The 24,598-nt window shown below is 40.1% G+C and overlaps 1 protein-coding gene across 1 annotated transcript in view; it reads right to left on the bottom strand.

Moving 5' to 3' along the window:
* The window catches only part of GARRE1 (granule associated Rac and RHOG effector 1), a 74,677-nt gene extending 52,852 nt beyond the window's left edge, over nucleotides 1-21,825 (bottom strand). Inside the window, exon 1 of the mRNA XM_068991732.1 lies at nucleotides 21,804-21,825. The gene's annotated coding sequence lies outside the window, so the exon portion shown is untranslated. The remainder of the gene's footprint in view (nucleotides 1-21,803) is intronic.
* Between the last annotated feature and the right edge of the window lie 2,773 nt (nucleotides 21,826-24,598).

Below are 24,598 nucleotides of genomic sequence, written 5' to 3'. Positions count from 1 at the left end.
TTTTTTGGTAGATAAAAATAAATACGTCATACCATGACATCACCGATTCAATGCACATGAGTTTGAGCAAATTTCAGGAGACAGTGGAGGACACAGAAGCCTGGCGTGCTGCAGTTCATGGGGTCACAGAGTCAGACACAATTGAGTGACTAAACAACAACCACCTTTTCACTCATTATAGCCAATTACCATACCTTCTTTATGATTCTACAATTCCATTAGGAACCCAGGAAGGTAGACAGGTTATAAGAGCAAGAGATGAGAAAAGTATTATGAATACAAACACATACTCTAAAAGTACAACCCTAACCTGGCTAGCATATAAATCCAATTAAACTGGCACCATTTGTAGCTCTGTGTTCAAGAGAATTTTGACTCTTAAAAACTCTCATGAACTTTTCAAGAAATGATATATCAAACAGCTATATGTAAGAAATATGTTCCCAAATGTTCATTTTTCAAATTAATTACATATAATAAGGCAATCATATCCATCCCTACTCAAGTGTTCCACTGTTACCAATGTGGCTGTACAAATTCAGAAGGGCAAGAGAAACACTCAGCAGGAGTGCTGAAGGATAGAAGGCTGCTCACATGGAAACGGTGTGTTCTGTGAAGGACAACTATCACCTTGAACTGGCCACAGTGAGTGTCTTACACCCTTCTTTGTTGTGTGTTGCACACTGGTGCTCCTGGCTCTGAGAGTCCACCCCCATTCCTCTGCCAATGATTCAAGAAGGTCAAGTAAGGCCCACACACTCACTTAATTTTTTAATAAACATCGTAAACATTAAACTTTTTTCCACTTTCAGTTCAGTTCAGTTCAGTTGCTCAGTCGTGTCTGACTCTTTGCGACCCCATGAATCACAGCATGCCAGGCCTCCCTGTCCATCACCAACTCCCGGAGCTCACTTAGATTCACGTCCATCGAGTCAGTGATGCCATCCAGCCATCTCATCCTCTGTCGTCCCCTTCTCCTCCTGCCCCCAATCCCTCCCAGCATCAGAGTCTTTTCCAATGAGTCAACTCTTCGCATGAGGTGGCCAAAGTACTGGACTTTCAGCTTTAGCATCATTCCTTCCAAAGAAATCCCAGGCTGATCTCCTTCAGAATGGACTGGTTGGATCTCCTTGCAGTCCAAGGGACTCTCAAGAGTCTTCTCCAACACCACAGTTCAAAAGCATCAATTCTTCGGCGCTCAGCCTTCTTCACAGTCCAAAGTTAATGTAAATGAAACTGGTAATGCTTAAAAATATACTACTTCACCAAATTCATCTGCAAATTCAATGCAGTCTCTATCAAAATTTGAACCTTTTCCACAGAAACAGAAAAGCTGATCCTAAAATGCATATGGAAGTGCAAGAGACCCAAGATAACCTACCAAGTACTGAAAACAAGACATCAGAGGACTCACACTTCCTAATTTGAAAACCTAGGTGTGAAGCTACAGTAATAAAGACAGCAGAGCACTAGCATAAGGAAAGACATATATGTAAATGGAATGCGATTGAGAGTGTGGAATAAACCCAGACACCTATGGTCAGCTAATTTTAGACAAGGGTGCAAAACCATTCAGTTGAGAAAGAACAGTCTTTTCAATAAATGATGGGACAACTAGATATCCTCATGGAAAAAAATATATATGAATAAGAACCCCTCTCTTATATTATAAACAAAAGGGAACTCAAAATGGATCAAAGACCTCAATGTTAGAACTAAAACTTTTAAAGCTCTTAAAAGAAAATATAGGTGCAAATTTTTGTGATCTTAGATTAGGCAATGGTTTCTTGGACATGACATCTTAAAACACAAACAATAAAAGAAAAAATAGATAAGCTGAACTTCATCAAAACTAAAAACATTTGTGCATCAAAGGTTACTACCAAGGGGAAAAGACAACCCACAGCATGGGCAAAAATAATGGAAAATCATGTATCTGTTAAGGGTCTAGTATCCAGAATATAAAAAGGACTTTAAAAAAAATTTTTTAAAGACAAATAACCTAGTAAAGTGTGGGCAAATTATATGAACAGATGTTTCTTGAAAGACATACAACTAGCCAATAACCAAATGAAACAATCCCCAACATGGATAGTCACTAGGGAAAAACAAATCACAGTAAGATATCACTTCACACATGCTAGCATGACTACAGTAAAAACAAGCAAAAAACAAAACAGAAAATAAGTGTGGGTGAGAATGTGGAGAAACCGGAACCCTCCTAAGTTGCTGGTGAGAATGTGAAATGATGCTGCAACTGTGAAAAACAGTTTGGCAGTGCCTCAAAACATTAAACAGAGAGTTGCCATTGAGACCAGGCAATTCTACTCTTAAGCATATACCCAAGAAAACTGAAAAACATCAGTTCATTAAAAAAAAAATTACACATCAATGTCCATAGCATTATTATTCATAACAGCCCAAAAGTGAAACACCTCAAGTGTATCAACTGAAGAATGAATAAACAAAATGTGGTACAGCCACACAATGGTATATTCTTCAACCATAAAAAATGAATGAAACATTGATAAATGCTTGGAGAAGGAAATGGCAACCCACTCCAGTATTCTTGCCTGGAAAATTCCATGGACAGAGGACCCTGGCAGGCTACAGTTCATGGGGTCACAAAGAGTTGGCTACAACTGAGTGACTGAGCACACTGATAAATGCTACCGTGTGACTGAAACTCGAAGACACTATGGTAAGAGAAAGAAGCCAGAAATAGAAGGCCAGATAAAATGTGAGATTCCACTGACATGAAACATTCATATAAATCAAACGCAAAGAGACAGAAAAAAGTAGATCAGTAGTTGCCAGGACCTAAGGAGAGGAAGGAAATGGGGAGTGGTTATCAATTAATACAGCTTTTTTGAGATGATAAAAACATTCTAGAATTAGATGGTGGTGATGGTTGCACAACTATACTTCAAGTTTAAAAAAATCATTAAAAAGGAAAAAAGAATTAAAGAAAAATATGAGAATGATGTCTTAGCAAATTCAGAATACTAATAAAAGAGATACTAAAAAAAAACAGGACCAAACAAATTCTGGAGTTGAAAAATATAATAACTGATATAAAAAAACTAAGGGCTCAACAGCAGATGTGAACAGGAATCAGTGAAATTACATATTAACCAATTGAGATTATCTAGACTGAGAAACAAGAAGAAAAACGTCTCAGAGACTGTGGGACACCACCAAGCATACCAGCATCACAGAAGGAGAAGAGAGGGAGAAAGGCACAAAAAAAGTATTTGAAGAAATCAGTTCAGTTCAGGTGCTCAGTCGTGTCCAACTCTTTGTGATCCCATGGACTGCAGACTTCCCTGTCCATCACCAACTCCCAGAGCTTGCTCAAACTCATGTCCACCAAGTCGGTGATGCCATCCAACCATCTCATCCTCTGTCATCCCCCTCTCCTCCTGGCTTCAATCTTTCCCAGCATGAGGGTCTTTTCCAAGAAGTTCTTCGCATCAGGTGGCCAAAATATTGGAGTTTCACCTTCAGCATCAGTCCTTCCAACGAATATTCAGGACTGATCTCCTTTAGGATTGAGTGGCTTGATCGCCTTACAGTCCAAGGGACTCTCAAGAGTCTTCTCCAACATCACAGTTCAAAAGCATCAATTCTTTGGTGCTCAGATTTCTTTATAGTCCAGCTCTCACATCCAGACAGGACCACTGGAAAAACCATAGTTTTGACTAGACAGACCTTTGTTGGCAAAGTAATGGCTCTGCTTTTCAATATGCTGTCTAGGTTGGTCATAGCTTTTCTTCCAAGGAGCAAGCATCTTTTAATTTCATGGCTGCAGTCACTGTGAAGTGATTTTGGAGCCCCCAAAATAAAATCTCTCACTGTTTCCATGGTTTCCCCATCTATTTGCCACGAAGTGATGGGAGCGGATGCCATGATCTTAGTTTTCTGAATGTTGAGTTTTAAGCCAGCTTTTTCACTCTCCTCTTTCACTTTCATCAAGAGGCTCTTTAGTTCTTCAATTTCCGCCATAAGGGTGGTGTCATCTGCACATATAAGGTTACTGATATTTCTCCTGGCAATCTTGATTCCAGCTTGTGTTTCATCCAGCCCAGTGTTTCTCATGATGTACTCTGCATATAAGTTAAATAAGCAGGGTGACAATATATAGCCTTGATGTACTCCTTTCCCAGTTTGGAACTAGTCCATTGTTCCATGTCCAGTTAATTCTAACTGCTACTTCTTGACCTGCATACACAGATTTCTCAGGAAGGAGGTTAAGGTGGTCAGGTATTCCCATCTCTTTCAGAATTTTCCACAGTTTGTTGTGATCCACACAGTCAAAGGCTTTGCTGTAGTCAATAAAGCAGATGTTTTGTTGGAACTCTCTTGCTTTTTCGATAATCTAACAGATGTTGGCAATTTGATCTCTGGTTCCTCTGCCTTCTCTAAATCCGGCTTGAACATCTGGAAATTCACAGTTCACGTACTGTTGAAGCTTGGCTTGGAGAATTTTGAGCATTACTTTACTAGCGTGTGAGATGAGTACAATTGTGCAGTAGTTTGAACATTTTCTGGCATTGCCTTTCTTTGGGATTGGAATGAAAACTGACCTTTTCCAGTCCTGTGGCCACTGCTGAGTTTCCCAAATTTGCTGACACACTGACTGCAGGACTTTCACAGCATCATCTTTTAGGATTTGAAGTAGCTCAACTGGAATTCCATCACCTCCACTGGCTTTCTTTGTAGTGATGCTTCCTAAGGCCCACTTGACTTTGCATTCCCGGATGTCTGGTTCTAGGTGGGTGATCACACCATTGTGGTTATCTGGGTCATGAAGATCTTTTTTGTATACTTCTGTGTATTCTTGCCACCTCTTCTTGTTATCTTCTGCTTCTGTTAGGTCCACACCATTTCTGATCTTCATTGTGCCCATTTTTGCATGAAATGTTCCCTTGGTATCTCTAATTTTCTTGAAGAGATCTTGTCTTTCCCATTCTATTGTTTTCCTCTATTTCTTTGCATTGATCACTGAGAAAAGCTTTCTTATCTCCTTGCTATTCTTTGGAACTCTGCATTCAAAGGGGTGTATCTTTCCTTTTCTCCTTTACCCTTAGCTTCTCTTCTTTTTTCAGCTATTTGTAAGGCCTCCTCAGACAACTGTTTTGCATTTATTTTTCTTGGGGATGGTCTTGATCACTGCCTCCTGTACAATGTCACAAATCTATGTCCACAGTTCTTCAGGCACTCTGTCTATCAGATCTAATCCCTTGAATCTATGTGTCACTCCCACTGTATAATCATAAGGAACTTGATTTAGATCATACCTGAATGGTCTAATGGTTTTCCCTACTTTCTTCAATTTAAGTCTGAATTTGAAGAAATAAAGTTCCCAAATTTCTCAAATTTGATGGAAAGCACATGAATCTATACATTTATGAAGCTCAACAAACTCCAAGTAGGATAAACTGAAAAAAAAATTCAGTCTAGATACATTATAATCCAATGCCGAAAGCCAAAGAGAGACTCTTGAAAGCAACAAGAGAAAAACAACTCATAACATACAGTTGACTCTATAGCTATGTAAAGTTGCTATGAACACTGAATTAGCAAATACTAAATCAGTACTCTTAGAAGACATGCAAAGTTAAGATCCTGTAAATGTCTAGTCAAAACATTTTCACCAACCAATTAACATATAACCTTGTTTTATGTTTTTATTTAAAGATACCTTAGTTAACATATATTGTTGATTCATTAACACTGAACTCGCAGGCAATAGCACTATAACTCATATCTAATCAAACTCATCAAACATGGATTTTCTCTGTTTAGGTACATCACAGACTTCCTGGATTTAGGAACACTAGAGAGCACTTCAGTAATATACTTAGGGGCCATTTTAAACAGTGAAACTGCCAACAAAAAGTATAAAAATGCAAAAAACGTGGCACTAAAGAGACTATGAAAAGAATACTTGTTTATAGTCTGAGAGCTGAAATGAGAAGGCAGACAGTCACCCTGTTCAACCCCAGCTGGGGGTGTGCATGTTGGGCAATTCAAATTTTTTGCCACTTTGCACATGTCTACCACTGACCACAAGAGGTCTGCAAGTATTTATTTTATGTTGCAAATAAATTTTAGCCACTAAGCTAATCTGCAAACACAGGATCTGAGATTTGTGAGCATCTATGTGAGGATCAACTATATACATAATACTACTTCAAACACTTGTATTCCCAACATAATGGGGTACTCTTCTTCTTAAAAATAAACAAAAACATCAATCTACGAAACAAATAATCAGAGGGTTACTGACCATCTTAAAAGATACATAGAAACTCCTTTAAGTAGTGAACCCCAGGATATATTTAATGTAACAATTCAACTACTTCATTATGTACAACCTTTCAGGATTTCATTGTGATTTTAAAAGGCTCAAGCTTATATATTTAAGGTATAATCTATCTGACAAATTAGAAGTACATAATTTATAGAGACAAATTTATGCTTTAAGAGAACAAGTATAGACTTGCCTGATGGTGCAGTGGGTAAGAATCCATTTGCCAGTGCAGGGGACACAAGTTTGATCCCTGGTCCAGGAAAATCTCCATGCTGCAGAGCAACTAAGCCCATGCACCACAAATACTGAATCCATGCTCTAGGGCCCATGAGCTGCAACTACTGAGTCTGTGTGCCACAACTGCTTAAGCCCATGTGCCCAGAGCCTGTGCTCCACAACAGGAGAAGCCACCACAACGAGAAGCCCGAGCATCACAACTCGAGAGATCCCCGCCTTGCCGCAAATAGAGAAAACCCAAGAAGACCTAGCATAGGCAAGAAATAAATTAATTTTTTAAAAAGAGAGACAACAATTACATTTGGAGAATCACCTACTCCCTTTTTCTCCCTTCTAGAATCCATTATTTTAAAAATAAAATTTGTAAACACTAAACAAGCAGAAGAATTGTTATTATTCATTACACTTTTTATTTTAGTGCTACGCTTATGGTGAATATTTTTATAAAAATGCCAGTGTATATTACAACTGCTTAAAGAACAACTTAACAAGTTAAAATATACGTTAATATCTCACTGACTGGTTTGCATGTAGCTGCTTCATCAAAGATGATTACTTCAATCAAAAAGACAAACAATAACAAGTGTTGGTGAGAATGTAGAGAAACTGGAACCCTCCTACATTGCTGGTAGGACTGTAAAAAGTATAGCACTTTGGGAAACAGTTTGGCAACTCCTCAAAATAAGTACAGTGTTACCACATGACCCAGCAATTCCACTCCAATGTATATATTCAAGAGAAGAAAAATATAAATTCACACAAAAACCTACACATCGATGTTCACAGCAGCATTATTCAAAATAATCAAAAAAAAAAAAAAAAGAACACAAATCTCTTATCAACTGATGCATGAATAAACAAAATGTGGCATAGATATACAATGGAACATTAAATATATATTATGCACATATAAAGGAATGAAGTACTGATACATGCTATTATAAAACATGGACAAATTTTGAACACTGTACTAAGTGCAAGAGAAGCCAGACACAAGAAGCTATATATTATATACCCTGACTGATATGTAATGCCCAGAATAAGAAGATCCATAGAAACAAGTGGATTTATGGAACGGAGAGTCACTGCTAATTGAGTACAGGGTTTCTTTTCAGGGTAATAACAAGGCTTTGAAGTTAGATAGTGTGACTGTTGAACAACTCTGAATATACTATAACACATATGGTATGTGAATTATATCTCAACAAGACTGTTATTTTCCCTATGTAACTTCTCATTTAACAGCAAAAGGTACGTAATAAAAAATAAGTTTGGGGGACTTGCCTTGCAGTCTAGTGATTAGACTCCAAGTTCAGGACTTCCCTGGTGGCTCAGTGATAAAGAATCCACACGCCAATGCAGGAGGTGTGGGTTTGATCCCTGATTCAGGAAGATCCCACATGCCTTGGAGCAACAAAGCCTCTGCACCACAACTACTGAGCCTGTGCTCTAGAGCCCAGGAGCCACAGCTGCTAAGCCCATGTCCCCTAGAGCCTGTGCTCCTCAACAAGAAAAGCCAGTGTCACAAGAAGCCTGTGTATCACAGCTGGAGAGCAGCTCCCACTCTCCACAACTAGAAAAAGCCTGCGCAGCAGCGAAGTCTCAGTACAACCAAAAATAAATAACTAAATAATTTTTTAAAGTGACAAAATCTACATGTTAAAAAAAAAAGATTCCAAGCTCCCAATGCAGAGGGCATAGGTTCAATCCCAGGTCGGGGAACTAAGATCCTGCATGCCACAAAAAAAAAAAAAAAAAAAAAGTTTTCCAGGGATACCTTTCAATTCAGATGAAGGAAAAAGATCTCAAGGTACTAAATGTCTGCACTAGACCACACAGTACCTACATCTTTACTCCCAGAACTCTAAATGCATATGGAAGTGTTCTATTCAGCACTATCCTTGTTAAGCTATGCTATAGGAACAAATCCTGAAAGGAGTGGCCTAACCTAAGATGATATATTTCTTGCTCACATAACATTCAATGAGGGTCTGGCAGCCCTTCAGCATGTAGGGACATCACTGGAACTTGTACTTTCCACAGTCACCTTAGCACAAGAAAAGAAACCCATATCCATTCTTCACTGCCTCCCAATATAAGGGACACACATCACTTCCCAATATAAGTGGCACACATCACTTCCCAACGTAAGTGGCACACGTCACTTCCCTTTGGTCAGTATTAGTCACATGTGCCAATGTAACTGCAAGATAAACTCGGAAATGTAGGGGACACATGGAATATTAGTTAAGCAATACAGTTGGCCACAGTTGGCCACCCAGCCCAGCTGTGGCTTGCAGTTTTTCCCAGATGACGAAGAGCAATTCTCATTCCACAGAGTAGAGACTGTTTTGCAATTTGGTGTCCCTACAACTGCTGTCTAGAGGCCAGGTGATTCTCACATAAGCTGCTCTAGGACACGGCTCTCTGTTGTGTGTATGTATGCAGAGCGGGGGAGTGGAAGGAGGTGGGGAGGGAAAGGTCACAGATTCCTTTTAGGAACTGATGACAAAACACTCCATAGTCAAACATGTATCCAAAACACCAGAGTTTTCCTTCAGTTTTGGATTTGGAGTCGCAGGTGAAGAACCACCTGCAGTTCACACTCTCCGTGCTTCCCTTCCCTTCCCTACAGAAGAAGGCTACATAGAGCTGCAGGTAGCAGGTGACATCATCAAAACTTCACTTAGGGTTGGTCCAGCAGATAACCAAACAGGGGAGGACAAAGGCTCAACTTAACACATTCCAGGAAACCAAAGAGAAATACATACTATTTTTTATTTTTGCTTACTTTTTGTTTGCTGGTTGTTCATTGGCCATGCCGTCTGGCTTGTGGGATCTTAGTTCCCCAACCAAGGATTGAACCTGTGCCCCCTAAGGGGAAGCACGGGGTCCCTAATCACTGGAGCACCAGGGAATCTCCATATTGGACCCTCTGAATCCACATCATGGCCTGTGCACCTATATTCTTGAGGTGTGGTCCTCAGGTCATGAGCATCATAATTGAATTGTTAAAGACCAAAGACGCAGGACTTCCCTAGTAGTTCAGAAGTTAAGACTCCACATGCCAAGGCAGGGGACATGGGTTCAATCCCTGGTTCAGGAAGATCCCACATGCCAAGGAGCAACTAAGCCCATGCCCCGAAACTACTGAAGCCATGCGCCCTAGAGCCCCTGCTCCCCAACAAGAGAAGCCACCGCAACGCCTGCGCACCACAACTAGAGAAAGCCCATGTGCAGCAACAAAGCCCCAGCCCAGCCAAGAGAAAAAAAAGAAGACCAAAGATGCAACTGTATTAGGATAAGGCTGTCTGTATGTCACATCAGTGTTCAAGGAGTGGTTATAATGCCCATTGAACATGTCATTAAGAATGGTGAAAACAAAAGAACAGAAAATTTTAAGCAATTTTTGATAAGATCCCATATTAACATTAACCTTGTTGCACTAGGTTGAAAGGAAAAAGCCAACCAAAGCTTAAGGACTTCCTTCTCTGACACTAGAATTAGAATATCCCTCTTAATGAAATGACTGTTAAAATGCTGGGGTACACTCCGAATCTAAAGAATCTATCTTTGGGATTAGGAGCAGAAAAAAACATGCATTTTTTACAAGATTCTCAAGTGGTTCTAGACACATACTATAATTTGAGAACAAAACTGGTCAGCTGAAAACCTGCTGAAAGTCACAAGGATGAGGACATGTGAAGATGCAGACTATATAAACACTACTTATGGCAACTGGTGTATTTCATCAACATTTCTATTCATTCAAAAATCCAGAAAGGGACTTCCACCTCCATGTGATAAATGATTCTATATCTTAGAATCAAGGGGCTGGCTGGACAATTCAATGAAAACTTCTGCTTATATCATAATTGCTTCTAACAAAACCATTTTAGTCACAGTTAAGGTTGCGGTTCTTCACCAGACAGAACAAACAAGACCCTTAAGAAAATAAAAATTGGTTTCTACTTATTCTTAATAGATCTGGTGTTCCTGTGCTGATCTTTGCTGTAATCAAAACTAGACAGTGTTGAATTCAAGGAAGTACCATGGAACTGAAATACCATTAAAGTCCTATCATTTTCAAATGGGACTTTGCCAGAAACAATATGCAAAGAAGGTGGTGACAGGCATCTAAGGAGTCATCATCATGGCAGTCATCATAACAGCCCTTCACAAAATGTTGCTGGAAGCTCAGCGACAGGCATGCACAAGCTTCATTGTTTTATCTGTTCTACTGTTGCACATGATCAAACATTTCTGTAAATAAAAAGTTTAAAAAAGGACTTCCCTGGTGACACAGTGAATAAGAATCCAACTGCCAATGCAGCGGACGTAGGTTCGATCCCGGTCCAGGAAGACTTCACATGCCATGGAGAAACTAAGCTCATGTGCCACAACTCCTGAGCCTGTGCATCGCAACTACTGAAGCCCGAGCACCTAGAGCCTGTGCTCCACAACAAGAGAAGCCACTGCAATGAGAAACCCATGTACAGTATCAAAGAGCAGCCCCTCTACATCACAACTAGAGAAAGCCCATGTGCAGCAACAAAGACCTAGTAAAGCCAAAAAAAGTTTAAAATGCTCACAAACATGTATGTAAGCATGGGAATACATCCCTTCCTTTTTTAAAGTATTCTCAGTGCTTGTCTTGCTGTTTTTTGAAAGCCTTCCCCCCCTATTTATCTCCCTGAAGGGCTAAAATATGTTCAATCCATTTAAGGACATTTCTGCTCTGTATTTTCTTGAAAAGAATTTTCACTGGGAAAATATTCACCATTTATGAATCCACTATTCATGCTACATGGAAATAAATATGCATTGTGAAAGACCTCAGAAATTAGCTGTAGCCAAGGCTTGTAAGATTTGTGTTGTATTCATAAGTTTTAATGCTGCCTAAGACTCTCAAACACATTGTAGAAAAGGACATTTTAGGAGATGTCACATCTTTTCAACACTACAATAATTTGCAAAAACTCTCAATAAATTAAAATTGAACTCAGACCTAACTACATCTTTTAAAACATTCCTTTCTATAATCAAAGTCAGCAGCAATTTGTAATTCGACCAATAACAAAGAACAGGCTCAAAACTAGACAAAAGCTAAGTATAAAAGGGTTTTCCTTATGGCAGAAACCAACATAATATTGTATAGCAATAATCCTCCAATTAAAAATAAACAAATTTTTTAAAAAGGGTTTTCTTACACCCATAACTGATAACATTAAAAAAAAAAGTGGTCATCCTGAAAAAACTTGAAGGGCTTCCCTTCAAAGAATGTAGTGGAAAACAGTGGCCTTGGGGCAAACTAACTGGGTGGGATCCTGGCTCTGCCACTTACCAGCTATGTGACCTTGGGCAAGCTCCTTAACCTCTCTGTGCCTCAGTTTCATCGTCTGTAAAATACGGATAATAACCGTAACTACTGTTATTGAGTTAAATGAGTTTATACATAGAAAGCATGTAGAATAGTGTCTGGCACATATTAACTACTAAATGTTTGATGATCCTATTATCATCATTCCAATAAGTGAAAATAAGTAGGCCTTATTATTCTGCTTGTCTGAGAAAAAGTTACTGACAAGAAAGGTCTTATAAAGTCACCCAATCCCTTAACTGAGTAGAAACCTCTGTATTCTAGGGTGGCTGGCATCATGTTTCAGTGATGTGATAGCTATTATCTGTGAACACAGAGAACAATTTAAAATCCATTTCAGTCATTAAGCCAATAGAGAAAAAGGAGTGAAAAACAGTCCTATTGTCAGAAATGGGGCTTCACAGGTGGCACTTGTGATAAAGAACCCTCCTGCCAATGCGGGAGACATAAGAGACTCAGGTTTGATCCCTGGGTTGGAAAGATCCCCCGGAGGAGGGCATGGCATTCCACTCCAGTAGTCTTGCCTAGAGAACCCCATGGACAGACAAGCCTGGTGGGGTACAGTCCACAGGGTCACACAGTCAGATACCACTGAAGTGACTCCTCATGCACGCGGCACTCAGCACACGTTGTCAGAAACGGTATGGCACAAAGTAGCTTCATTTCAAGAAGACAGGCTAAATAAAACAGCCCATGTACTTACCTGCCCACGTTGCTCAAATCCCGAAGACGTAACAGTAAAGATATTCACAAGGGAATCAACATAACAGTAATAAGAACAGATGAGGGATACAGTCTATTGAAGTGCTGGTCACTTTCTAGAAGACAGAGAGGAAGCAGAGGAAATTGTACGACAAGATATTTCACAGAACACGTGAAGCCAGACAGGTGGAGAAGCACAGCCCTCCTCCAGGAAGAGCTGGATAAATGTCCAGCTTTGAATCAGCAGGTACAGTGAGGAGTGGGAAACAGGTTCATCTACCTGGTCTCCATATTTCTCAGTCCTGGCCACTGAATCAGCCAACTCCTATTAGTGGTACAGAGAAGGGTTACTTCAAATTAAAACAGGATCTTGACTGTATCTCTCTGGTCAACAAAGGAAAAGAGAGACAAATATAAAATCAAGGAAATAAAAGTCTTAATCCTTCTATTAAATTTGAATCATGATTTATCTTTTTCTTTCTAAAAAGCACACATTTACTTTACTGAAAAAACCTGAATTCATATCTCAGTTGCAATTATCTCCCTTAATATGATTTCCTCCCACCAACTAGAATGAGAACTCCTTATAGAAATGGCTGATTCTTGGGACTTCCCTGGTGGTACAGTGGATGCCAATGCAGGGACACAGGTTAGATCCCTGGTCTGGGAAGATTTCACATGCCATGGAGCAACCAGGCCCGTGGTCCGCAACTACTGAAGCCCATGTGCCTACGGCCTGTGCTCCACAAGAGAAGCCATTGTATGAGAAGCCCCTGCACTCCAGTGAAGAGTAGCCCCCACTGGCCCGCAACTAGAGAAAAGCCAGTGCGCAGCAGTGAAGACCTAATGCAACCAGAGAGAAGTAATAAATGATTTTTTTAAAAAAGAAAGGAATCACTGATTGTAGATCTAGGCTCAAAAACTAAAAGATAAGCCCAGGAATTCTTATCCAGTCAGAAATTAGGGAACCCATTTAACACTACCCAGCCCGTGTCCTAGGACTCAGAGTCAACCTGAAAATTAAGCTCTATTAATGGCCAAAAGTGGTAGAATCTAAGAATCAAAAGAAAAACTCTTTTGGAGTGAAATTCCCTAAATATATAAAAATCAATGAGTTTGGACTTGGCAATGATTTCTTGCATATGACATCAAAAGCACAGGCAACAAAAGAAAAACTAGACTAATTGTACTTCGTCAAAATTAAAACTTCTATACATCAAAGGACACAACTGGCAGAGATAACTTTGGGTAAAAAGATAACCCAAAGAATGGGAGAAAATATTTGTAAACCATATATCTGCAAAGGAATTAATATCCAGAATATAAAAAGAACTCATACAACTCAAAAACATATATGTAAACAAAACAATTGTCAAATGGGCAAAGGACGTGAATAGACATTTGTCAAAGAAATAAATGATCAATAAGCACATGAAAGAATACTCACCATCACCAATCATTAGGGAAATGCAAAACAAAACCAAAATGAGATACCACTTCATATGCATTAGAAACAATATTATAAAAAGAAAAAATAACACAGAAAACATGTTGGCAAGGATATAGAAACTGAAGCCCTGTTCATTGCTGGTAGAAATGTAAAATGGTATAGTCACTTTGGAAAACGGGATGGCAGTTCCTCAAAAAATTAAACATACATTAATAACTAATTACCATATGATCCATCAATTCTACTCCTGGGTATATACAGAAAAAAACCGAAAGCAGGGACTCAAACAGATATTTGTACACCAATGTTCATAGCAGAATTATGCATAATAGCAAAAAGGCTGAAACAAGCCAAATGTCCATCAATGGATGAATGGATAAACAAAGTGTGATATAATCATATAATGGAATATCATTCAACTTAAGAAGGAAGGAAATTCTGATACACACTTCAATATAGATGAAACTATTAATCCATGTGGCAACTGACCTCTCTACTTGTCAGACCATAGATCTACAGAAACTTGGCAGTGGTTGCAATACCTGTAGTCTTAAGACAAAGTGATGTGCGGAAGAGAGAGACCATGGTAGAGGCTTTACTTTGGAAGAAAAGTCACAGCTAAATAACAGGATCATCAAGCACCCTGTTTCTCAAGCTCATGCCTGAGATGGGTAAAGAGTGCTAGTTATTTCTCTGGGGAGCCTGTCCTTCGTCTTTCTCTGTTTATAGCATCTTTTACCACACACATACACACGCATGCTTTTCCCTCATTTCTCTGTATGTTCATCTGCTCTTTTACAGTATCAGGTTTTACAACTTCATCTACCTTGTCCAAAGTGATGATCAAAAATAGATGAGCCCTTTGAAGAAGATATACAAATTGCCAACAAGCAATGGAAAGATGGTTAACATCACTAGCTATCGGGGAAATGCAAATCAAAGTCATGAGATATCACTTTACAACTAGGATGACTATGATAAAAATACAGTCAAAACAAGTGTTAGCAAGGATGTGAAGAAACTGGAATCTATGGAAATATAAAATTGTGCAGACACTTTGGAAAACAGTCTGGCAGTACCTCAAAAGGTTAAACAGAATTACCATAAAACCAAATAATTCCACAACTATGTATATACCCAAGAAAAATGAAAGACATATGTCTACACAAAAACCTTACATGAAGGTCCAGAGCAATATTATTCATAACAGTAAAAGAGCAGAAATAACCCAAATGTGTAACAACTTAGTAGCATATAGCCATACAACGGAATAATATTCTTCAGACATGAAAGGAATGAAGCATGAGAATTCTCTGGTGGTCCAGAAGTTAGGATTTTGGTGCTTTCACTGCTGGGGCCTGGTTTTCAACCCCTGGTTGGGAAACTAAGATTCCACCAGCCATGCCAAGTAGCCAAAAAAAAAAAAAAAAAAAACAGAAATGAAGTACTGATACATAAAACAGCATAGATGAGTCTTAAAAACATTACACTAAGTGAAAGAAGCCAGAAACAAAGTTCACAAATTGCACGATCCCATTAATATGCAGTGTCCAGAATAGGCAAATCCATTGAAACAGAAAGTTTGATTAATGGTTGCCTAGGGCTAGGGTGACTGAGAAAAACAAAGAATGACTGCTAATGAGCACAGGGTTTCTTTTTTTTTTCCCAGCATTTCTTTTTGGAGTGATGAAAACGTTCTGAAATTGTGGTGGTAGTTCTAATAACTATGAATACACTAAAAATCATTGAATGATACACTTTAAGTGAGTGAACTGATGGTGTGTAACTTACATTTTAATAAAGCTGTTATTTAAAATAAAGATGACGACTCCAAAAACAACTCCTTCAGAGAAAACAAAAACCTCTGTCCTCTCCAGTCCACAGCAATGTAAATCTAAATACCCACTCTTGATAATGTGGGGACACTCACAGAAAATTAGGGAGGTAAGTGAAGCTATTGTCCATGAAGTTCAAAGTCCAACCATTTCCATGGTGATTTTTTTTTTTTGGGGGGGGGGGGGTCAGTCAGAATGACACAAGCCATATTTAGAAATGCATTCCAGAAAAATGCTTTGAAGAATTTTATTCCCAACATTCACAAATTTAAAGTATCTATTCAGACAAGAGAAAATGTCCAGAAGACCCAGTTCTTCGGTCTCTCTCGCTCTCTCCTTAGGGCTCTTCTTTTGGCGCCCCTTCTGCTGTCACATTAAAAAGAGCGACAGACAAAGATGCTAGTTGTCCTTGCTCTCCTCCTGCCCTCTGGCCATTCTCAGTCACCTCTCTGAGTCACTGACAGAGCTGAAATGCTGCTGTTCCTCAGAGCTCTATGTTGCGCCCTGTTTCTAAGATCAACAAATTCTCACTGGGAGGATCCCCAAACCCATCTCTCGAGCCCCAATCTTTCTCTTGTGCTCCATATTCCAAATATTCAACGGCCCAGTACACAGGTCTTTGAATCAAATGTCTAGAACCAATTCTCCCCAGTCTTTCCATATTCCTTCCCTGTCTTGGTGAATGGCATCACTATTAACCCACACGAATAAGCCAGAAACCTGGAGTTATATTCAATTAATCATTTAGTCATGTTCGTTCTGTCTCCTTAACATTTTACAAGTCTTTTCTATTTTCACTCCCAATCCAAAGTTCTAACTATCTTTGTCTCCTGCCTGAATTATAGAGGAGCCTCGTGAGTGATCTTCCAAATGCCTGGACTGCTCCTCTCTGGTTGCTGTGTGATTAATCATGCCACTCTCCTGCTTAAAACCGATTACGGCTCTCCATTACCTTCCCATCTTTCTCCCACCTCCCCCACCCCATTTCTGCCTAGTTCATGCCTGTGCCATTTTTCCTCTCACCATCTACCCACTGAGCTCCTTCTGCATGGAAAGCTCTCCCGGCTTACTTTCCCTCCTTCTGGATGTCTGACCCGTCACTCCCTTTGGGAAGAGGCCTTGACAGAGCCTGCGGTAGGAGCACCTGCGTGTGCAACCATAGCATCCTGTCTTTAGCCCTGTCTTAGCCTCATCTCCGCTGCACCGTAATGTACTGCATCACAACTGCCACTTCCCCTGTGTTTCTCTGCCACCTCCAGCAAAGATCAAGAAGCTCATTTAAGATATTCAAGGGTGCTAAGCACCTTGTAAACATTCAACAGCTATTCGCTGAATAATTAGTTCATCCTCAGTATTTATTTAATGGCTATTTCTATACAGCATTCATATGTTCAGCCTTGCTAGCCACAGAAGCAGTAAGCTAAGTGCTAGATAAGAGTCCACTTGAAAAAGAAAAAAGAAGCTGACAAAATGGCATGTTCACCCAAGTTCTCCTCAATAAAACTGATCATTAAGTGACTACTATGTGTCAAGCATTACACCCAGAGCTTCAGATACATAATTTAATTTAATATTCACTAGAACTGTAACAGAAAAACAACTGACATTAACTGAATAAATACTAAGTAGCAGGCACTGTGCTACACACTTCACATTTGTTACCTAATGACCCTGTGAGGTAATATAAGAAGCTGAGTGAGTTCTTTAGGTTCCTGCTACACTGGTGAGGTAAATAGTCCCCAAAGAGCTGGTTTGCACCTGGGGGGCCTGCCACTAGCAGCAGAGCTCTCCATCACTACATTACTCACCTCTGTCAATTATCTAGACTGAGACATTCTATTTATTATCCTTAGGAGATGGTTTCATGCTATAGGATTCTTGACAGGAACTGGCAGGAAGTTGAGCTGGAGAGATGAAAAAAGAGAAAAGTTGTTTCTCTTTAGATCATACCCATGTCTGTTGCTGAGGACCCAAATTCAACTCTCCTGGGACTAGACTCATAAGACATGCTAGTCATCCTTCCATCCCTTGGTCTCCCTCCTGTGTATTTACTGCCTTGATATCAACCCTAAATGTGTTAGCCCAGGTGGTCCCTATCCTGTTCCCTTTCCTTACAGTCTCTTACAACATTCAGTCCTGCCAATTGTGTTCACCACAGTTCACAGTTCAATCCTGGTCACCTGGTCTGCATAAACACTGCATAAATGTTGGCTATTGTTACTGTTACATCCTAAATGCCTCTTGCTCTCTCCCTTACACTGTTCAGCTTCCAAAGAACTAGCCTTCAGGAGCAAGCATGTAAGGCCAAGAAAGAGTATCTTCTATGAGGACTAGAAGCCAAGCCTCCAGATGCTCAGGCCCCAAGACCTTTCAATGAAAGCATAATAGACAATAGCAAAATCTAAGTAGCAAGCTAAAAATGCATGAGAATATCAGATACTGGAATAAAACTACCAAATAGTTCCAATCCCAAGGGACCAAACATTCTATTTTATCCCATTTCACAAAATTAGTAAGTCAGCACTCAATCTTTAACATAGTGGCTCTCAAAAAGTGAAGACAAGGCTATACATACAAACATACAAACACACTCTCACTCACTCACAAACACAGACATCCACCCAGGGGACATTCTGCAACGTCTGGAAACATTTTTTGGTTGTTACAACTGAGAAAGTGCTAGTGGGTAAGGCCAGGAATGCTGCTAAACATCCTGCAATGCACAGGACAGCCCCCTGTCCACCTAAAGACAAACAATAATCCACCCAAAAGCCCTAAAGCCTTGGATTTCCCTGATGGTCCAGGGGTTAAGATCCCGTGCTTCCACTGCAGGGAACACAGTTTCAACTCCTGGTCACGGAAGTTCCACATGCCGTGTGGTATGCTCAAAGAATAAGCATAAATAAATATAAATAAATTAACTAAATTTAAAAAAAAAAAAAGAGCCCTAAAGCCTTGCTCTCTGCCACCTAAAATCAGGACTTAGCAGCTGCCAGCCAGGAGACGCCTCACTTCCTGTAGTTGCTCAGTAAAAATAGGAAGTGGGGGAGGAAATTCACAAAGCAGAAACAAAAGTAATCACTGCCTAGCTTCCTGAACACAAATCACTGAGCAGGGAGGGTATCATTAAAACATGGAAACGGAAAGGGAGGCATGGAGAGCCAACACCAGGGGAAAGGAAGTGACGCTTAGGGGTCCACCAAGCCCAGACTACTTCTGTGCCCAGGAGACTGCTCCCAAAGAAAAATACATGCAAAACTGGGCTCTAGTTTATACAGAAAGTTTCCAAGGAATATAACCCATGTTAGTTTAAAGAATCGTGCGACAACTCCTGAAACATTAAAGTTGCATCAGAGTTTAAAAAAAAAGTCAATGAAAAAAATTTAAGGATGCCAAGATTAAACTATATTTTTCCTGGTCAAGAAGTGGCTACTAAAACTGCTATTAAGGCAGGGACCTCCTTGGTGGCCCAGTGGTTAAGGCTCTGTGCTTCCACTGCAGGGGGCACTGGTTGTAGATCCTTGGTTGGGGCACTAAGATACTGCATGCCCAGTGGTGAAACCCAAATAAAATAAAACAAAAAGTTACTAAATAACTGACTGGTTGAAAAATCTGAAGCCCATGCTTTCCTGTATGAAAACTCAAGTAGACAGGAAAAAAACCCTACTAAATATACAGCTTTGTGCAGCCAAAACAAAACAAAAAGTTACTAAATAACCGACTTGTTGACAAAATCTGCAGTCCAACCTTTCCTATACTGAGGTATGAAAACGCTAGTAGACAGGAAAAAACCCTACTAAATACGCAGCCTGATGCAGCCAAAACAAAAAGTATTAAAATCATATTGAGGTATGAAAACTCAAGCAGACAGAAAAAACTCTATTAGATAAAAATTCTATTCACAGAATTCTAAAAATTTCTAATCATAGCTAGAATCTATCGTAGTTAAAGATACTTCTACACCTGTGTCCTCTAGCAGGGCTCAACTCTGTAAGTTGCGCCTGAATGCTCTAGGCACCTAGGATGCAAAGGTTAACAGTGCTGGTGTCAAGGAGATTTTGGTCTAACGGGGTAACACTGCTTCCACCGGGTGATACCTGACTGCCTCCTGTGCTGACACCTGCTCTAAAACAATTTATCATCACAAAATATGACATTCTTCCATAAAAACAAAGCAAGTTAGCATTAGCAGACTGTCAAAAAGCTTTTATACAGTAATCTAGGAATAACTGATAATTTCAGTTACAGCAGAAAAAAGAAATATTCTAACCTCAAAGGCAACAGAGTTGAAATTTAGTTTCAAAATAACACAGGTTAAAAACAAAATAGTCCAGGACCCTGGTGGTCCAGCAGTTAGGACTCTGCTTTCACTGCCAATGGTGCGGGTACCTGTAAGCCATGAGGTAGGACCAAAGAAACAGAACAATATGAGAACTTTTGAATTGTATTAGAGAAATGCTCTGAGTCAAAAAAAAATCTCTGTTGAACAGAAATCTCCAAAAGAAAAGGAAATGGGGGGGTGTGGGGGTGTGTGTGCAAGGGGAAGTCAGAGTCTTGCCAAGAGGATTTATCTGTAAACAACTACCCCACATCTCCAAAAGGTGAACAAAGTTGGCTCCTAAACATCTGAAAAAGTTTACTCAGGGAAACAAAGTTTTTATCTATAAACTGAAATTGTCTTGAACCATTTAAAATTTGCACATCAAAATGCACCCAAGCACTATGAAGACATTCATGACAACAAACTATGCTGCTGATGGAAATTAGAGCATAAATCAAGGAGAGACAATAACTTTAAAGTAAACCATTAAATTAAAAGTTACAAAACACTGATGTAATTTTTCAAATCCGATTTGTTTAAAAATATATTTTTTTAACCTAGACCTATTAAAAACCTTCAGTTTTTGTTTCAGTGTGTTAGAGCACGAAAAGGCTTAGATCTACTCAGCTCTGGTTAAGTCTAGTCCAAAGTTTCCAAACTTATGTATCCATTAGAAAGTAATTTGAGAAAACTTAAAAGTTCTATAGCCCTACTCATTCTTAACAACTTGCACTGTGGAACCTATCCAAAATTAACCTCTAATGGGGAAAAACAAGTATTTATCAAGAAGCTTACGTACAAACGGGTAAATCAAACTGTAATACGGAAACTATTTCTCTTAATACAGAGAGGAACCATATAAATTTTAGATAAATACACTTCAGATTCAGGATAATTTCTGAAAATTTAAAGTACCCATGAAAAATTTTATCGATGAATATAACAGAAGTTCCATCCTTTGGACTGGGGACAAAGCTCCAATTTTCATACCCAGCAAGCCTTCCCGTCTCTCAAAAAACTCGAGTAAATCAGAGTTATAGCTCAGGAGCTCATTCTTCTCCGCAAACATTCCAGCAAGTCAAATATTTAGCAGTGAGGACATTCAAGGAGCCTCCTACCCCCACTTCTTTCCGAAGCAGGCAAGACAGCCCTAGGAGGAGGACTACAGTGGCTCATATTCTTAATTTGCGGGGTAAGATGCTCCAACATTGTGAGATTTCATGGAAACAGTTATGGCTTTGGGAGACAGATTGACCTGGATATGAAATCCTGCTCTCAGTAACTATCAGCTGAATGAACGGTATTTACTAACCCAAGATCTTATGCAAATTACCGAACTCCTGTGCCTCAGTTCCTTCAGGACTTCAGTGAGGATTAAGTCCATAAAGGACAGCACTCAATAAATGGAAGCTACTGCTTTGAAACAGGCCACAGACCAGTCAGAGGGCAGCATTTTATCTATTTTTTTAATTCTTCATTCTGGCCTACTATCATTAAAAATACAAATTCCCCTTCACCCCCACCCCCACATAGTTATAACAACTTTCAAAAATACTTTTTACCTTCTTGCAGCTCTGGCCTCAACTCCCAAAGTCCTGGCAAGAAACTGAAAGTAGTGCTGCCCTGCGTTCTCCAAGAGGGGAAGGAAACCAGGCTCCTCCCACTTCCCTGCTGCCCACTCCCTCCTCTTTCAGCCCCAAACTAGAGAAAGAACAGGGGCAGTGCTAAGGAATGAATCACCCTGCGTTACAAAGTACATTACAAAGCGACTCAAGCACAGGTGCCTTCTCTCCTACCTTGAGATGGGGAACAAGACAGGTCCTCGTAGACTTCCCTGGTGGTGCAGTGGATAGGAGTTCGCCTGCCAGTGTAGGGACACAGGTTCAATTCCTAGTCCAGGAAGATTCCACATGCTGTGGAACAATGCAGCCTGCGCACCAATTACTGAACCTGTGCTCTCGGCCCCACAAGCCACAACTACCAGAGCGCCTGAGCCTCGAGCCCATGCTCCGTAACAGGAGAAGGCACCACAACGAGAAGCCCTCACACCGCAACAAAGAGGAGCCCCGGTTCACCTCAGCTAGAGAAGGCTGCACACAGCAACAAAGACCCAGTGCAGCCAAAAATACAGATAAATAAATGAAAAAAAAAAAAAAAGACGACAGATCCTTGTCCCTGCTGAGAGGAACCACTTTCCCCTCTCCCTGTCTAGGTTCCAGACTGCAGCTCTCACGTCTGGGAGCCAAGCCAGCTTCCTCTACCTGTTCTCAGGCACACACATCCCCCTCTGGGATGTGGGAGTTGGGTAGTGGAAGGCTCAGGTATTTCTAGGTTCGCCAGTCATAATGACCATCTCAGTGGCACCTAATCCCCAAATCATTTACAATTAAGAAAATTTGAATTTTTTTCAGGTAATACCTAGCTTTAATTGCACACTCAAAATCAATCTTTCACATTATGATTCTTTGCAACTACCAATTTGAAAAAGCATATATCTGACGGTGGCCTAGACACAAGGAACAAAATCAAAATAGTTTAAAAAAAAAAAAAAAACCCAACACCATCTAGGAATGAATCCTAGAAACAGACTCAGGAAACATAGAGGCCTGTATCCAGGATGCCCACTGGCAGCACTGACTACAAGCACCAACCTGGAAGTAACCCACATGTACTGCATTAAGGGGTTCATTAAAAAAAATTACACAGGAACACCCCACAATCATGTGAAAGATCAAGGTAGAGCTACCACATTTCATCAAGCCCAAACTGTCATTATCATAAATCTATCATTATTTTATATATATTAAGAACAGTGACTGGCCATGGCATTAATATACCCCAGTTTCAGGCTCCCTCAAAGCTCTTTCCTGCCTCACTTCTCTGCCTCAGTCCATCTCGGACACATATCACCCCCAGAACAAGCCACTTTGTGTCCTTGTCTCCCCTTTCACTTTTTCTAGAAGTTACCAATATTTAAGATCCACTGTTTCTTCGGCCCCTTTAGTTCCCATGGAGCCTTTGCAGATGAATTGTGGACACACAGAAACAGACTGGACACATCTTCACAGTCACTTTGGTGCGCAACACAGGGCCCCACCACGACCACCACCAGCAGAAAACCACACCTGTCAGGAACTGTTCTAAGGACTTCATAAACTGCAACTCCTTTAAGCATGACTATAACACCAGGAGGCAGGCACCATTACTTTCCCCTTTTTCAGACAGGGTAAACTGAGGTAAAGAGAGGCTTAGGAGTTAGTGACTAATTAAGTAGTAGAGGCAGGATATAAACTCAAGCAGTCTGGATACAGTCCTTGCCCTTAACCTCTACGCTACATTCCCTCTCTAAATGACTGCTGTGTACAATGGACATTTAGCTTTTAATTCCTGTTTTTTTTCTTTTGGCTGTGCCATGCAGCCTGTAGGATCTTAGTTCTTGGACCAAGGATAGAACCTGTGCCCCCTACACTGGAAGCGTGCGTGCATGCTCAGTCACTCAGTTGTGTCCAGTTCTTTGCAGCCCCATGGACTGTAGCCTGCCAGGCTCCTCTGTCCATGGAATTTTTCAGGCAAGAATACTGGGAATAGGTTGCCATTTCCTACTCCAGGGACTCTTCTCGACCTAGGGATCAAACCCATATCTCTTGTGTCTCCTGCACTGGCAGTCGGGTTCTCTACCACTAAGCCACTTGGGAAGCCTTACAGTGGAAATACAAAATCTTAACCAATGGACTGCCAGGGAAGTCCTCCTATTAATTTTTAATTGATAATATAATACAAGTACACCATTAAAAAAAATCATATTGTACAAAAGAGTATGCAAGAAAAAGCTAGATCAGTCTAGCAACCTCAATTTCTGGAGCCTCATTCCAATGGCAATCACTTTTCTTTTCTATCAGAATTCTTAACAGAATCACTGTTTCTTTTCTATCATTCGAGAATTGTCTTCCTGCCCTTAGAAATCTGTTTCATGAGTACTCTCTCTCTCTTTTTTTTACACAAATGGGCACATATACACATTGTCTTGCATCTTGCCTTTTTCACTGAGATGATATTTCTCTGTGCTTGATGCATTCTGTACGTATGCTGTTTTGATTCAATACTAAGACATACATATTTTCACACTTTAACCCAAGATGTTTTTATGAAGTCAGAAAATCTTGTGACCTTGGACTTTATTAGGAAACAGGAGCCACAAAAGGCTTTTAAGTGCATAGCAGATATCAAGGGTTAGCCTTATAGCAACATGCAGGCTCAATCGAGGGGCAGAGACCTTGTAGGTGATATCTGACATGTCATTTCTCTTTAACAGTAAATACCTACATCACAGGATTATTATGAGGAGCAAACAAGGTAA

Source organism: Capricornis sumatraensis, chromosome 20, assembly GCF_032405125.1.
Source record: "Capricornis sumatraensis isolate serow.1 chromosome 20, serow.2, whole genome shotgun sequence".
NCBI lineage: Eukaryota > Metazoa > Chordata > Mammalia > Artiodactyla > Bovidae > Capricornis > Capricornis sumatraensis.
Note: the sequence above shows the minus strand (reverse complement) of the source record. Positions and strands in the feature narration are given on the sequence as shown.